Genomic DNA, 10,269 nt, shown 5'->3' on the forward strand with positions numbered 1-10,269 from the left:
TAATGTACTTCATTCACAAAGCTGTTGTGAGGGTTAAATGCAATACTCTATGTAAAATAATTAGCACAAATTGACTGGCACAGAGAAGTCACTCAAAAATAGTTGCTGGTATTATTACAAAAGGAGGCAAAGGACAGGTGGCAGAGGTTGGGGAATGTTCCCAGAAGATGCATGGTGATAAGGACAATTGTCTCAGCTGGGCATAAATTCCTCTTGCTGTGGCTGGGTCTGTTGTAAAGAATAATCCCATGGATGAATAGGCAGCCAGCCAAGGTAGCTTGATCTTCCACACCGGTTCTAGCCAGGAAATCCCTCGAGTGTGAGTAGAATGTGAATCACCTGCTTACTGTAAATTAGTTATTATTATTCACTCAGCAAAGGGGGAAAAAGTGCTTGGTCAGAATTAATCACCTTTAAAAACCCAGTTATTTTAAATTCATTACATTTGAATATGGTAATGAGGCATTTGTCATTTTTATAACTCTTTGTGGGGGAGAGTGTCTATTGTAGGATGGAAAAGGATTAATATTTAATCCTAAGAGTGTGCCCTTCTGTTTTTCCTTTTTCCATATTCATGGAAGTCTAGTATAATATTTGTTGCATGTCCCTACTTTACAGATAAGCAAACAGGCTTTGAGTCTGAAGTGATTTATCGTAAAATGGTGTTAAAAAATCCAGATTTTTCTGACTCTAACTGATGATTCTCAGTTGGCTTCACATTAGAATCACTTGGAGAACTTTTTTTTAAAACTAATGATGGTCAGGGTCTACTTCCAGAGATGCTATGGACTTGTTCAGAGGTAAACAATTCCTAAATATGAAATTCGTTGGTCAAAAGCAAAAACCCTTTTTTAAGTCTTGCTAAATACATGATTAAAAAGTTTTTAAATATGGCCGTGCTGCCTACTGAGGAAGCATGCTGAAAAATCGATGGAATCCCCCTCCCCCGTGCCCCTCTGCTTTATCCAGTTCAGAACATTTCAGAAGCAGGTTGAAAGCTGGGAGAATGAATTCAACCCTTTATGCTGTACTGAGAGCAGGGAGTAGTTCCCCCCACCCCCGGACCTTTGCGATGAATCATTGATAGCCTTAATGTGGTGATTTTTCAGTCTCATCAGAGAACAAACCCCTCCAAACATTCTAAATAATCAGAACATTATCTAACACTGGAATGAAATTGGTCCACATCACTTAACCAGTTGACCTTGCAGGCTTACTTCTCCAGAGGAAAGATGAACCCATTTCGCTTTATTTTTTTGTGGCACTGAATAAACAAGAATTTTGAAAAGTGGTCTCTTGTTAGTCTGTGAAATTGCAGTGATCACACGCTCTGTGGCTTCTTGCAGTCACTCTCTCCCTCCCTGAATTACACTACTCACACCAAGTTCTGGCCTTAGAGGGGATGGAACAAAGGCTGAGTCAAAACCTCTTCTTTGGAAGGAGATGCAAGAAGGAGGAGATATGGGGATATATGTATATGTGTAGCTGATTCACTTTGTTATACAGCAGAAACTAACACACCATTGTAAAGCACTTATACTCCAATGAAGATGTTAATAAAAATAGCAATTTATAATACTTAATGGACACTAGTTTATGGTGATACAGTTTTGTACAACAATAAATGTAATTATGATGCAAAAAAAAATCTCTTCTTCACGTGCATGCCCTTATTGCCTACTGACTGGAAGAAATGATAAAATGATTCTATTCTTTTAAAATCGTCTAAAGCAGTGAGACTTAAATTTGGGTTAATCTTCAGCCCTTTTAAGTAGCTAATAAAAGTAAGGCCCCCAGAAGAATTTATTAAAATATACATACTTCAAATATTCACCTATCTTGACCTCTTAAGGGTTCATGAATTCATAATTAAGAAACCTGACACTTTAAGAAAAAAATAGACGTGGCTTTCATCTTTTACCAATGCAGATGAGCACATAGCAGAAAACGAGACAATTCAAACCAAATTCAATTCAACCAAACGAGACAATTCAACCAAATGAGACAATTCAAACCAAAACTATGTATCAAAAAATTTTTTTAAATTTGTTCTGAAATCAAAAAACAAACAAACAAAACTTTCCTCCTAAAAAAAAAACCAACGCAAGCACTGTGTTTGGTTCCCTGAGATATAATTTCTTCCTCGTGAGCATAGTTCACAAATTGCCCTGTGTGTGCAGATAAAGGCTGCTTTTCCTAAGCTGGCTTTCCAGTTCAGTCTGACACTTCCCTTCCCTACCCTACTGTTTCTGGGTTCTTTATCTTCTTTTTGTCTTTGTCTTCCTGACACCCAATCAGAGATACTTATGAAGGAGCTTTTTTATCAGCTAACCAAAAAGAGACAGTAAAATGTAAGGTCATGGAGGACCCAAAAATGTCTCAGAAAATACATTAGCAGGAATTGGCTAGAAAGGGATTCTAAATTGGTACCTTGAAAATGGGTCTCCTGAGACCAAAATAACCCTGATAATTGTGCCTCTGCCCATTTTCTATTTTGAGTCAGAGGAGAGATTTGTAAGAAGTCCTGGGAGAGGGAGGGTGTGGGAGCTGGTCTAAAAGAGAGAAACAGGAAGGGCCCATTGTCTGTCAACTAAGAGGCTTTGTTTTGAAAATCCCAGGGCTAACATTTTAATGCTTTATTTGCAAAGGGGGACAAGATTGCAGAATAATAGCTCAAAGTTTGATTTGAGTTTGATTCTACCTCTTTCTGTCACCTCAACTTGTCCTCCTATACATGGAACTGTGACTGTGAATACCTGAGATATGTGACTGGAAAAATTCTGCTTTCTGTCTTTAACCTGCTAAGATTTACTGGGACCCAGAATTTACTTACATGTTTCCTTATTAAATAATAATATCAATAGCTGGTATGTATCGAGCCCTTACTATATGCCACACATTGTTTGAGGAGCTCGTGTAGTCCTTACAATAATCCTATAAAATGTGTTCTGTTATCTCTGTGGAGGCACTGAGAGGCTAAGTAGCGTGCCGAAGGTCAGAGAGCTTAGGAAAAAAAAAAAGTGGTAGATCTGGGTAGATCTTAAACGCAGGGAGTCTAACTGCAAGTCCTGTATTCTTCACTACTACACTTTACTTCCCCTGAACCCATTTCCTCAGTGAACCCTGATGATCTGAGCAATTTAATGAAGTTCAATCTTGGTAAAGTATAATTTTCAAAAAAAGGTTAAATTATGACTCTCATATAGATATAAACATGAACATGTGTCAAAGATTTTATTAACTCGTTAATGAGAAAACTAGGTATGTGTTAAAAGTGCCACTAAAAAAAGACACATTTATAGATCAGGAATATTGAAATGAATGTGATATAGAGGCGAAAGAGGACTCTTCCACAATGGGAGGCGGAAGTCAGCTAGACTTCCTCCACCGGATAGAATTTGCATGTTTATAGACAAGACTTATTTTACTTTGCTATCAGTTATTTACAGCTTACAAAATAGTAACTCCCATGGAATCAGAATAAGATAACACTAGAAGGATATGCTATAGACAATGTATAGTTTTCCACTTAAGTACAGTTGTTTTTTGTTTTTGTTTTTCCTATAATAAGAACATTTCACACTTGTTCCTCAAACCCAGGAAGATTTACAACTGATAGGTGTCAAAGGCATTTTAGAAGATAGACATATGAATAAAAAATGACTTACAAACTACCAGAGCAGACATTCATAAATGATTTCAATAAGGCAGATTGTTAAAGAATATAAATAAGGGAAGGAGAGATTCATTCAGCTCTGAGAACCTATTAGAATTTCTATGTGAGGCATTTAGGAGAGGCAATCTAGTTGGAGGAGGGGACTGGAGGCTATCCTGAAGCTGCTTTTAGATACCACTTTACATAAAACTAAGAAAAAGTAGATCATCTCTGTTAAAGAATTCCATGGTGCTTGGTAGGAGTCATTAAAGCTATCTCATGGACTTCATTTGAAATCTAGAAAAATTCCTTGGTATTTAGATTGACTTGGGAGTTAGTACAAAAATGTAGACGTGCTATCCAGACAAAGGGGTATCTTGATCCAAGACACAGAAACCAAGAGAGGAGAGGTGACATGGGAAGGGGAACGATAAGAAAGAGTGTGCCTCAAAACCCATGCTCCCTCAGCCTATGCAGGTCAAGACACCTACTAAGCTCTGTTTCCTTTCACAAGGACCTGACAGCAGGATACTCTACCTTCAGCCCAGAGCCCTAGCCCCAGCATAAGAGTAGATATTCAATATGTATATACTTCCTGAATGAAAAACAATATGGAAGGAAGAAAGAAGGAAGGAAAGGAGGGAGGGTGGAAGGGGAGATGGAAGGAAGGAGAGAAGGAAGGAAGGAAGGAGGGAGGAGAGGGAGGAAGGAAGAGAGAGGGGAAGGGGGGATGGAAGGATGGAGGGAAGGAAGGAAGGAGGGAGGAGAGGGAGGAAGGAAGAGAGAGGGGAAGGGGGATGGAGGGACGGAAGGAAGGAAGGAAGGAAAGAAGGATGGAAGGAAGGGGGAAGGAAGGAAGGGGGAAAGGAAAGAAAGAAGAAGGGGGGATGGAAGGATGGAGGGAAGGAAGCAAGGAAGGAAGGAGGGAAGGATGGAAGAAGGGAGGGAGAAAAGGAAGGAAAGAGGGATAGGAGGAAGAGGGGAAGGAAGGAAGGAGGGAGGGAGGAAGGGGGGAGGGAAGGATGGAGGGAAGGAAGCAAGGAAGGAAGGAAGGAGGGAGGAGAGGGAGGAAGGAAGAGAGAGGGGAAGGGGGATGGAAGGATGGAGGGAAGGAAGGAGGGAAGGAAGGAAGGAAAGAAAGAAGGATGGAAGGAAGGGGGGAAGGAAAGGACAACATTGAACTTCATCTAATTGTTCCTCAAGCTTTACTGTTTCAGGGGAGAGCTAACCACCAAGGACCCTTCCCATGTGACTCATTTAAGACCCTCCTCCACTCTGCCTCATGATTCCTTGTCTACTTCCCTCTATAAACCACAGGTCTCTGTCCTTTCCTTTGAGATGCTCCTCATTAATGAACGTTTTCCATATTGCAATACCCTAAATAAAATCATCTCTTTCATTGTCCTGTGCATTTTTGTCTTTCACAGAAGGAAAGAAGAGTTCCGGACCCTCCTGTGGGTCTGTGGTTTAATACAGGATGAAGGCATCCAAGCTTTTAATTTGTTTTGACTGCATCCTCCTTATATACATGAAAGAGCAGGGACCAGGCTGCTGTGAAAGCCTCAGAATATAACTTGACCAAGAAAGAAGAAACCATTGTCAGTAGCGCTGGCATAAGCATCTTTGTCTTTGGGACACAGGGTGAGTCCAGGGACTTGTTTGAATTCCTCATTTGGGGGATTAGGGCATATAATGGAGAGTGTTTTTCCTTTCCCTTTTGGACAGTGGACTGGGGTGAGGGGGGAAGATTTGAGTTGACTAACTTACAGCATGAACAGAAAGACTAGTTTAGAGTAAGAAATAGGAATGTATTTTTATTTATCCGAAGATGTGGCTAAAGGTGGATGCAAGCAACAAAGCTACCTTTGACCTGCTTAAGGAAAAAAAGATGCGGGACTTTATTGGAAGGATTCGGTATAACTCAGTACTTGAAGAAAAAGTTGAAGAATAAGAACAGCTCTGAGATATAGATAGTAGAAAATGAACAGACAGTGATGAGCGAGTTCCTACTCCTTTCAGCCTCACTGTCCCTCTGCCAAAGAATCAAATTCCAGGGAAAGGGCGTCTGATTGACAGGACGTGGATCACACGCTCACCTCTTGGCAGAGGGAGGTGGCTCAATCCTGATGAATTGATTAGCAGTAGCCAAAGTGGGAGAAATTATACAGCAAGATGGGAGGTGGGAAGGACTGTTACGAAAAGGAAGAGTCAAGGATTTGGGGAAGGCAAAACAGCAGATTTACATAGAATTACCACGTAACTCAGTGATTCCACACCTAGGAGATATAAAAACATACATCCACACAAAAACTTTTACCTGAATATTTCTAGCAGTCTTATTCATAATAACCATGAAGTGGGAAACCTAAATGTCCATGAACTAATGAGTATACATTCATACAATGGAATATTATTCATCTATATAAAAAAAAATGGATCTGCTCTGGGCAGTCCCCGCAGGTTTGTCTCTTGCTTCAACAGTGTTTGGACGGAATAGACCCAGGGTTGCCCCTTGCTCCCCCCTCCAACTACCCTCCAACCTTTTTTCCAGTCGCAACCTTCGGAATCAGCCACTCAACTATCCTCGGCCTCCAGGCCCAGCCAGCGCCATTTTTTGAGCTTAGCTCCTTTTTACCAATTAAGCATGAGCTCCCAGGTTCGTCAGAGTTATTCCACCCAGGTGGAGGCCGCCATCAATCTCCTGGTCAACATGCATCTGCGGGCCTCCTACACCTCCCTCTCTCTGGGCTTCGATTTTGACCACGACGATGTGGCTTTGGAGGGCGTGGGCCACATCTTCCTTGAAATGGCTGAGGAGAAGCATGGGGGCACCCAACGTCTTTTGAAAATGCAAACCCAGAGCCACGGCAGTGCCCTATTCCAGGACGTGCAGAAACCATCTCAAGATGAGTGGGGCAAAACCCAGGATGCTAGGGAAGCCGCCATTCTCAAGGAGAAAAGCCTTTTGGATCTACATGCCCTGCACTCTGCCCGGGCAGACCCCCAGCTCTGTGACTTCCGGGAGAGCCGCTTCCTGGAGGAGCAGGTGAAACTCATCAAGAAGATGGCAACCACCTGACCAACCTCTGCAGGCCGGCTGGTCCCCAGGCTGGGCTGGGCGAGTATCTGTTCCAAAGGCTCACCTCAAGCACCACTAGGAACCCCTGAAGCCCACAGCCTTTGAGGAGCCCCTCTGGTGTCAGGGCTTCTGCCCAAAGCCTCTCTCTCTCCAGCCACCAGGCAGCTTTTTAACCACCCTGGGGCCCTCTCCCAAGACATGGACCAAATGGAAACAAGAAAGTTTTTTGCAGAAAAAAAAAAAAAAAGAAATGGAGTACTGATACATGCAACATGATTAACCTTGAAAACATTATGCTAAGTGAAAGAAGACAATCGCAAAAGACCATATATTATATGATTCCATTTATATGAAAAGTCCAGGATAGGCAAATCCATAGAGACAGAAAGTAGGTTAGGTAGATTAGTGATCACTGGGGATGGGGAAGGAGGGGTGATGGGGATTGTCTGATAATGGATACTGATTTCTTTTAGGGGGAAAAATTGTTTTATAATTATATTGTGGTGATGGTTGCACAACCCTGTGACTAAACTAAAAACATTGAATAGTATATTTCATTATATGAAATGTGAATTAATCTCAATAAAATTATTTATAAAGAAGCAGCAGCTTTTCCATTACAATATTGTTATTGCAATAATGAAATCTGTTCTAATTAACTTTTTTGTTTTTACTTGTTGGTAAAGTAGGTAGAAGCTACTGGAGTGGATCTTAAGAGATAAGAAAGGAAGTCACTGGTCAGTCATGAAACATAAATTACTCCTTTGGAATAGGGCATTGTTTTATGTTAGGAACAACTACCACCAGTGTGTTCCTTAGTTAGCTTTGTAAGTTATCAAAAAAGTATGGATTATTCTGTCAGTCCCTTACAAATGTGTCAACCAAACTAAAACAGGACCTGTCCGGAATGAAACTCACGTGAGGCAACATGGAATACTCTAGAGGATGCAGGCTAAGAAGTAGGAAATCTGAATCATCTCCATTGATAAGCCATTGACACATACGTGGTAAAAGACTGTAGGGAAGTTCCTGCCCTTCTCCAGGCCTCAGTCTCCTGACATGGAAAAGGAGAGTGATGGAATAGATTAGTAGTTCCCAAAGACCGTTTCTCATTAAGGGCTGTGATTTAATATTTCCTCAAAACAAATCAACGTAAACAAAAAGTGAACCAATGTAAAGAAAATTCTAGGCAAATAGTATGGATATTGTAGAGATATGGCAAAAACATGACATTAGTGTAAGAATTACTGAAGTTTGCCAAATGCTACGTGATACCTTTTGCTGTAATCTGGTTACGTGCAACAGAGGTGGGAGAATCCATTATTTTGTAAAGCTGGATTTTACCCCATTTATTTGATTTATGATAAAAAGTTTCTAAATAAGAATGATATTAGTAAATAATTATCATTTGTTAAGTTTTATTATGTGCCTGTCCTGACAAATAAAGGGAAAGTTCAGGAAGATGTTATGATCAGCCTAAAGTTTAGGTGAGTGGGGAAGGCTTCCCCAAAACTGAGGCTGGAAGGATGATAAGATTTAGTAAGGTGAAGGGCTAGGGAGCTTTTTGTAGGTGCAAGGGCATTGGTGAAGGTCTACGGTTGAAACTGAACATGTAGTTCATTGGGGGAACTAATCTATCCCGCGTGGTTGGAACATAAAGAATGAGCGGGAGAGAATTCCATCAGCCACCAGCACTTACTGAGCACACACCTCACTTCCCACAGTGTGCTAGGTGCTTTGCTTATTTCATTCAAGCCACAAAAAACTCTCTGGGGTCAGCATTTTTACTCCATTTTACAGATGGGGACTGAGGCTTAAAGTTAAAATATCTTGCCTGTGGCTGCAGAGCCAGTAAGAGGGAAAGCCTGGATTTGAATACAATCACTTTGCTTCCAGAGCTGGTCCCAGCTCTGGTCCCAGCTAGACGACAGACTGATCGAGCCATAGATTCCTTGCTCTGTGAACCTGGTTAGGAAGCCCATTGTTAAAGTAAATAAGACACTTGGAAAGCATAGCCAAAGCTATTAAAATTCTATAAGCCAGTTTTCTCCAAGATTTTGCACTTGGGGATGAATGTCAAAAGGACTTGTTAGGAAATCATATCTTTTAGAACTTCCATATAATTTCTTTCTCCTTAACACAGAGTTGAGAAAGGTAAAAATAAGAGTGTTTTGTTTTTTCTGGGGAAAGTTGTAAGTCTTTAGTTGGGACAATGATTGAAAAATAACTGGTCAGTTTTTGCCTCCACGCTATGATTTGGTACAGAAAGGGCAAAAGTCACTCTTCACTACATGTATAAGAGGCTTGCTTAAAGTAATGTAGTTTCTCAGGGTTCAATGTGTGTTCCCCATAATAGAATAAATCTCTAATAATAACAAACAGCACTCTTCCCATTGTTGATGCTCAAGTTCTTATTCCACACCTCCAACTGTATTGTTATTGAACAAAGGCTGAAGAGGATAACACAGTGCAAGAATTTCTATGCTACCCATTCCAACTTCAACAGAGGGAACAAGTGACCCAAACGCTTTAATTCCAGCCCAAACTTTGAAAGAATGCACTTTCGTTAATGTTTGAGTTCATTATCTTACCATTGGAATATTAAATTAAAAAAAAAAAGAAACAAAAATAAAGGCAATGTTTACCCATGATGGCTAAGGATTGGACCTATATTTTGGATAAAATTGTCATTCTTTTGGCCTATTCCTAAGAGGCATTTTTAAATGGAGTCATAACAGCTAAGATTCCCTATTGTATTCTCTTAAATAAAACGTTCATTGGAAAGGAGAAACGTTCAGGAAATTAGAAGATTAAAAAAACTAAAAGGTTTTTCTTTTTTCTAATGTGATCACTTTGATGTCTTCAATGGTCCAAGAAAGATGACTTGTGCATTTCAAAGATTTCACTCCATTCTTTCTGTTCTTCATTTCTCTGTGTTTACACCATAACTAAAAGTGAGTCAAGTGTATGTCCTGGTTAGGAGTCTGAGAAGATGATTTAGGATGACCAACTGGCCCTGTTTGCCCAGCATTGAGGAGTTTCCTGGGATGCAGGATGTTCAGTTCTAAAATCAGAACATGCCTGAGAAAATCAGAATGAGGTTGGTCACACAAAGATGGTATTCTTTTGGCCTAGTTAAGAGGTCTTTGCTTAAACAAACCAGAGAGGACACTCATCCCTTGTCTACTGAGTCACAGTCTCCTGTGAGCCCAATCACTTATTATTTTTAAAAGCTTCCCGGTTGTTCTGATAACCAGCCAGGTTTGGGAGTTTCTGAGATGCTGCAGGTAATTCCTAAATAGAATCGTTTCTAACGGTCTCAAACGGAAAATGCAATCGATATAACATTTCCTTTTTCTAATTTTTGTAATATCTTTGAAGTCGAGCTGTGTTTAAAAACAAAAACAAACGGCTTCCATGACAAGAGGGACGGCTATCGTGTTAACATTTCACAAGGTGCGTGATCTTTTGAAGATTGACTCTTGTCCAAGACCCCAGGGACTGAAACATCAGCTCCCCATGTGGTTTTGAGAAA

General features: G+C 40.5%; 1 pseudogene; it reads left to right on the forward strand.

Annotated features, from left to right (window-relative positions):
* The first annotated feature begins 6,299 nt into the window (after positions 1–6,299).
* On the forward strand, positions 6,300–6,734 carry LOC136121413 (ferritin light chain pseudogene; annotated as a pseudogene).
* The last annotated feature ends 3,535 nt before the right edge of the window (positions 6,735–10,269 follow it).

Source organism: Phocoena phocoena, chromosome 3 (assembly GCF_963924675.1).
Source record: "Phocoena phocoena chromosome 3, mPhoPho1.1, whole genome shotgun sequence".
NCBI classification, from domain to species: Eukaryota; Metazoa; Chordata; class Mammalia; order Artiodactyla; family Phocoenidae; genus Phocoena; species Phocoena phocoena.